Here is a 7,759-nt window from a genome sequence, read left to right as displayed (position 1 = left end):
CTCAAAATGAGTGTATTTAGAGTTTCTCCATCAACATCTTCAACAGCTATGACCAAGGGCTTACCGTGAGCATTGGCAATTTGAAGAGCAGGTACAATGGAATGGATACTAGAAATTTTCTTTTCACTCAATAGAACATAGGCATCTTGGAATTCACATTTCCGACTTTTCAATGTATTAATAAAATATGGAGAACTAAAACCTTGATCAAACTTCATGCCTTCAATAATTTCTAATTCATCATTCAGTGTTTTCCATATTTTAATGTGATGACTCCCTTTCTTCTAACCTTTTCCATTGCATCAGGAATGATGTTGCCATTTTTTTCGTCTCCGTTTGCCGATATTGTAGCAACCCGAGCAATTTCTTCAGTGGTTTAGACTGCTTCTTAAGTTCAGCATCAACAGCTAACATCAAATCTCTCCTGATTTCCACTGAATTAGCACCTTTGCTAATTTTCTCAAAGCCTTCCTTGGAAAATGAGGGTGTCAGTACAATAGCAGTTGAGGTGCCATCCTCAACCTCTTCATTTGTATTATTGACATCTTGAACAAGTTTAGCAGCAATATTTTATATTTATCTTTTAAGTCAATGGACTTTGCAAGAGTCACACCTTCTTTTGTTACTTTGGGACTTCCTCAACTCTGTTCAAAAATCACTGTTCTTTCCTTTGGCCTCACAGTAATGGCTACAGCATCAGATAAAAGATCTACCTACAGCTTGAAGCATTAAGCCTTGGTATCTGCACCAAGTTTTACATCTTTGGTATAAGACCCAGTGAGATGAGGAGCCAGTCCCTTGGACACTGGCCTAACCTGGCAAAGGACTTTGTGTAATCAAAGAATTTCTGCAGGTCAGCGATAGGGTGAGTAAGTGGTCTGTGGCAAGTAAAGGCACATATTTTTTTATCGGGACCACTTCCTTAAAGTGTTAGGGTCATGTTTTAAGTGTTTGATGCATATTGCCAAATTTTTTTATATAGAAACTGCACTAATTTACACTCCTACCACAATTTTTTTAAAGTCTATTTCTCCACACCTTTGCCAGTACTTGTTATCATTGTAGTTCAGTATCAATAAACAGTTTCCCTGCATTTCCTTCCTTTTAGTTGGATGCAAGGCTATTTGAAATAATGATTTCTTCTTCCACTAACTCTTGCAGCTAGATGTTCTAAATACAGGATCTAAAAATAATGGTACATATAAATAAAAATTATGGCATCTAAAAGTAATGGTACATGAAGTTTCTAGAACATTTTCTCTAAGCGAGGCACTGGTCCACTTTCCCCATCTTCATACCTGCTGCTGAGACTGTAGATATTGTGGAAGATTCAGTGGCCATTTTGGACCATGATTTCCACAGTTGGAAAGCCATATCTGCTGCAGCAACAAGATAGAAAGGGCCGTTTTTGTTTGTTTGTTTGTTTGTTTTTCTAAAAATGGCGGAGGGAGAGACATCCCTAGATCTCTCTCCTTGAAACAACAATAAGCTGAACATCTAAAATTGAACAACAACAACAAAAAACACCAAACTGCACACCAGAATGTCTGAGCATGGGATCTGTGCATAAGAACGACCACAGGTCAGAACTCTGGGTGTTAGGCGGTGGACTGGAAGAAATAAAGAAGCTGCCTCTTGCAGCCACTGGAGCTACCTATAGAAGAGGAGGGAAGGGAGAAGAAGCGGCAAGTTCCCTGAACAGCCTTGCCTGGGAGAGTTGTGAGTTCCATGCAGCTGGTGGCAGGACCCAGTCATCAGGGCAGAAAACAGAGAAGTGAGATGGCAGAGAAACAACAGTTGTTTTTTAATGTCCATATCTGCAAAACCGAGGCTGAGCCACAGCCCCTGATACCCAATTCCGAGAGCCCCTCCCCCATACCCTCTGACACTGAACACCATGGAGCCCCAGGGGAATTTGAGCAAACTCTACCGAAATTGTTGCTAACACTGACAGGGACTGAGATTGAGGGTAGAGAGTGTGATTAAATATCTATAAGAAAATAAAAAGACATTTTTAAGGCTTTATCTAAAGCAAGGAACCAAGGGGCTTAGACGCCACCTACTGGAAACCAAAAGAAAAATGCCTTTTTTGCAACAGGCTAAAGCAAGACCTTTATATAATAAATCTTTTTTTCTGGAAAAAAGCAAAATACATTTCCATTAATACCCAGGCTGAGAAATAGTTCACTGAACACAATGAACAACAAAGGTGACAAGGTATCTCAGAAAGAAAGAGAAAAATCTCCAGGAAATAAGCTTACAAACAGAAATATGCAAATTAAATGACAGAGAATTCAGGATGATACTTCTGAAAATCTCAGTGAGTTCTGAAACGAGTCATATCAACAATTTCAGAAATTGAAAAAAAACTAGATGAACAGAGCAAGGAGACTAAAACCCTCAAGAAGAACAGAATAGATCTTCAGGAGATGAACATACTGCAAGAGTTGAAAAATGAAATAGCAAGCTTGGGAAATAGTTGACCAAATGGAGGAAAGGATCAATAATATTGAAGACAGAAATATAGAAATAATTCAGAAGAAGAGAGAAACCAAAGAATGAAAAATAATGAAAGAGAAATACAAGATCTAGCTGATACCATCAGGAGAGGAAATATAAGAATAATGAGTATTCTTGAAGGGGAGTAAAAGGAGCAGGGATTAGAAAGCATTTTCAGACAAATAGTTGATGAGAATCTCCTAAATCTAAGGAATGAGCTGGAGCTTGGAATTCAAGAAGTCAACAGAATGCCTAATTATCTCAACCCAAAAAGGCATTCTCCGAGGCATATTATATTAAAATTATCAAAATTAATAACAAAGAAAGAATTCTCAATGCAGCCAGTGAAAGGAAAATGGTAACCTATAAAGGAAAATCCATTAGATTGTTCTCGGAATTCTCAGTGAAAACCTTAGAAGCCAGAAAAGAATGGAATCAAATATTTAACTATTAAGTGAAAGGAACTACCAGCCTAGAATAATGTATCCTGCTAAGTTCTCTTTTAGATATGAAAGCAAAATTAAGACATTTCCAGACATACAAAAATTGAGGGAATTCTCCACTATGAGGCTAGCTCTACAGGAAATACTGAAAGAGATCAGCTTACTGAAAACAAAAGAACAAAAAAGAAAGCATGATTAGGAGTAAAGTGACTATGAGGCAAATAGAAGCTGAGTAGTGTAACGCTTACTAGGAACAGGGCATTATAAGCTTAAATAATAAGAAGAGAATTGCTATGGCAAGATAGTAATGAACGTTCAGTATACATAGGGACAACTGAGACAACAATGACCAAAAAGGGGAGGATTCAAAGATCCAAATTCACAATGGGGAATGGAAATAAGACACATGCAGAAGAAAATGGACAACTGTATATGTATATATACATATATATGTATATATATATATGCTATATATTAATTATATATTAATTATATATGTTATAATTATCCTTTACATATTTATAATGGAAACCGAACACAGAATATTCAAAATTGAAGTATATAACATGAAACAAGAAGAGCCAGAGGGAAAACCCACAAAAGCCAACCAAAATAAAGAAAACAGAAACACAAGGACAAGGAAGCAATGGAAACACTGAGCTACCAGAAAGCAAAAGACAAAATGGCTATAAGAACACCTCATATTTCAATAATCACCCTAAATGTAAATGGACTGAACTCAACAATAAAAAGACACAGAGTTGCAGAACGGATCAAAAAACAAAACCCAACCACATGCTGCCTCCAGGAGACACATCTCAGCTCCAAAGACAAATAGAAACTCCAAGTGAAAGGGTGGAAAATGATATTTCGAACAAATGGCATTCAGAGAAAAGTGGGAATAGAAGTACTAATATCAGATGAAATAGACTTCAAAATAAAAAAGGTAAAGATACTGAAGGACACTTCATAATGATAAAGGGCATCATGCACCAAGAAGACATAACACTTATTAATACCTATGCTCCCAATCAGGGAGCCCTGAAATATGTAAAGCAATTGCTAACAGAAATAAAGGGAGAAATAGACCAAAACACTATTATAGTAGGGGACCTAAATACTCCACTGTCAGATAGGGACAGATCATCCAAACAGAAAATCAATAAGGAAATAACATCCTTAAATGACACATTAGACCAACCAGACATAATTGACATATACAGGGCCTTACATCCCAAAACAGCTGCTTATACATTCTTCTCTAGTGCACGTGGAGCATTCTGAAGGATCGACCACATACTGGGACATGGAGATAGCCTCAACAAATATAAGAGAATTGAAATCATACCAACCGTATTCTCTGATCATAATGCTTTGAAACTAGAGATCAACTACAAAAAGAAATCAAGAAGAACCACAAACACATGGAGATTAAACAACATGCTACTGAAGAATAACTGGCTTAGAGAAGAAATAAAAAGAGAGATCAAGAGATACATAGAAATGAATAATAATGATAGTACAACATATCAAAACTTTTGGGACATGGCAAAAGCGGTCATAAGAGGAAAATTCATATCATTACAGGCCTACCTCCAAAAACAAGAATGAACCCAAACAAACAACCTAATGCTTTATCTTAAAAAACTAGAAAAGGAAGAATGAATGAAGCCTAAAGTCCACAGAAGGAAAGAAATAATCAAAATTAGAGCAGAAAGAAATGATATTGAAAACAAACAAAAGAAAAGATAAAATAAATGTAACAAAGAGCTGGTTCTTTGAGAAGGTTAATAAAATTGACAAACTCTTGGCTAGACTCACTAAAGAAAAAAGAGAAAGGACACAAATAAATAAAATCAGGGATTAAAGAGGGGGAAATTACTATTGATATTGCAGAAATACAAAGGATCATACAAGAATACTATGAAAATATATATAACACCAAATTTAATAACTTAGAAGAAATGGACCAGTACTTAGAAAGATACAATCTTCCTAGACTGCATCAAGAAGTACTGGAAAATCTAAATAGACCAATCAGCAGTATGGAAATTGAAACAATCATCAAAAACCTACCCAAAAATAAAAGTCCAGGAACAGATGGTTTTACCAGTGAATTCTACCAAACATTCAAAGAAAATTTAATACCCACTCCCCTCAAGCTCTTCCAAAAAATTGAAGAGGAGGCAATACTTCTCAACACATTTTATGAGGCCAATATTACTGTGATACCAAAATCTGGAAAAGATAACGCAAAAAAGAAAACCACAGACTAATAACTCTCATGAACACCTATGCAAAATTCTCAGTAAGATTCTAGTGATCTGAATACAGCAACGTATTAAAAAGATCATACATCAGGTACAAGCGGGCTTCTTCTCAGGGGCACAGGGCTGGTTAGACAAATCCATTAATGTGATACACCACCTAAACAAATCGATTAATGTGATATACCACCTAAACAAATTAAAAAATAAGAATCATATGATCATATCAATAGATGCAGCCTTCGACAGGGTACAGCACCCATTTATGATCAAAACATTTAACAAAGTTGGTATAGAAGGAAAATACCTTAACATAATAAAGGCCATATATAACAAACCCGCAGCCAACATTATACTTAATGGTGAAAAACTAAAAACCTTCCCTATAAGGTCAAGAACAAGGCAAGGCTATCCACTACTGCCACTGCTATTCAAAATTCCTTGTGGAATTGCAACAAAAAGAATAAAATACGTAGGAATAAATCTAATGAAACATGTGAAGGACCTACATAATGAAAACTACAAGACCCTATTCAAAAAAATCAAAGAAGATACAAAGAAATGGAAAGATATTTTGTGTTCTTGGATTAGAAGAATCAACATAGTAAAAATGACCATATTACCTAAAGTATACAGATTTAATGCAATCCCCATCAAAATCGCATTGGCATTTTTTAAAGAAATAGAATAAAAAATCACCAGATTTGTATAGAAGCACAAAAGACCCCGCATTGCCAAAGCCAGCCTGAGAAAAAAGAACGAGGCTGGAGGCATCACTCTGCTCAACTTCAAATTATATTACAAAGTGACAGTAATCAAAACGGCATGGTATTGGCAGCAAAGCAGACACATGGACCAGTTGGACAGAATCAAGAGTCCAGAAGTAAACTGATATTTATATGGGCAAATAATTTTTGACAAAGAAGCCAAAAACATACAGTGGAGAAAGGAAAGCCTCTTCAATAAATGGCGCTGGGAGAACTGAAAAGCCACCTGCAAAAGAATGAAACTAGATTGTTGTCTATCACCGCACACCAAAATTAACTCAAAATGGATTAAGGATCTGAATATAAGACCTGAAACAATAAAATGCATAGAAGAAAACATAGGAACTTAACTCAAGGACCTTGTACTTAAAGAGGATTTTATGAATTTGGCCTCAAAAGCAAAGGAAGTAAAAGCTAAAATAAATGAGTGGGATGACATGAAACTAAAATCTTCTGCTCAGCAAAAGAAATTGTCAACAAGGGAAAGAGACAACCATCCAAATGGGAAAATATATTTGCAAACAACACTTTAGATAAGGGCCTAATATCTAAAATATACAAAGAACTCAACTCAATAACAACAAAAAAACAAATGATCCAATCAAAACATGAGCAAAGGATCCGAACAGATATCTCCCTAGAGGTAATACAAATGGCCAACAAATATTTTTTATTTATTTTATTTTTTATTTATTTTTATTTAGTTTCAAGTGTATATTACATTGGTTAGACATCTATGTAGTTCATAAAACGATCCCCCCCATTGCACTCTCCCTTCCCTGACCCTCCACCTAGCCAACGTGTTAATGCTAACTGCATTCCTATGCCGTGTTCCGCATCCCCATGACCATCCATCAGCTACTAATTTTTACTTCTTTAGCCCTTCACCCCATTCTCCCAGTCCCCAAACTCCCCTTCCCTCTATCCAACACCAAATTGGTCACTATATTTGTGAGTCTGTTTTTGATTAGTTTGTTCTTTTTATTTCTTAGATTCTGCATATAGGTGAAGTCATATAGTATTTATCTTTCTCTGTCTGATTGAAATATCTTCTAGGACCATCAAAGCAATATCTTTTTCCATCTCCTTGCTTTTCATATGTAGGGATCTTGTTTTCTTTTCCTTTCAGCTACTCTATCTTTCGGTTGGAGCATTTAATTCTTTTCCATTTAAGGTGATATTGATAGGAATGTAGTTGTTACCATTCTTTATTCCTGTTTTTGATACATGTTTTTTCTTCTTAAGGAAGTCCCTCCAACATTCCTTGTAATATTGGCTTGGTAGTGATAAATTCCTTTAGCTTTTTTTTTTTGTCTGGGAAACTCTTTATCTGTCCTTCAACTCTAAATGATAGCTTTCCTGAATAAATTATTCTTGGTTGTATATCCTGGATTTTCACTCTTTTGAATATTTTTTGCCAAGCCCTTCTGTCTTGAATAGTTTCTTTTGAGAAATCAGCTGCCAGTCATATAGATGTTCCCTTATATGTAATAATTTGTTTTTCTCTTGCTGCTTTTAATATTTTTTCTTTATATTTAAACTTCGGCATTTTAATTGTTATGTGTCTTGGTGTGGGCCTCTTTAGATTCCTGATTTTTGGAATTCTCTGAGCTTCCTAGAGTTTTATGTCCATTTTCTTCATCATGTTAGTGAAGATTTCCTTCATTATTTCTTCAAACAGCTGTTCAACATCTTGATTTTCTTCAGTTACGCCGATCAGATGAATATTTTGAGCCTTAATAGTGTCCCATATCCTCCTTAAATTATTTTTATAGTCTTGGCA

At 35.6% G+C, this 7,759-nt stretch overlaps 1 pseudogene; it reads right to left on the bottom strand.

Annotated features, from left to right (window-relative positions):
* The window catches only part of LOC105289210, a 13,131-nt pseudogene extending 11,790 nt beyond the window's left edge, over window positions 1-1,341 (bottom strand).
* Between the last annotated feature and the right edge of the window lie 6,418 nt (window positions 1,342-7,759).

This window comes from Pteropus vampyrus, unplaced genomic scaffold (assembly GCF_000151845.1).
Source record: "Pteropus vampyrus isolate Shadow unplaced genomic scaffold, Pvam_2.0 Scaffold1, whole genome shotgun sequence".
NCBI classification, from domain to species: Eukaryota; Metazoa; Chordata; class Mammalia; order Chiroptera; family Pteropodidae; genus Pteropus; species Pteropus vampyrus.
The sequence above is the reverse complement of the archived record's forward strand: the minus strand, read 5'-3'. Positions and strand labels throughout refer to the sequence as shown.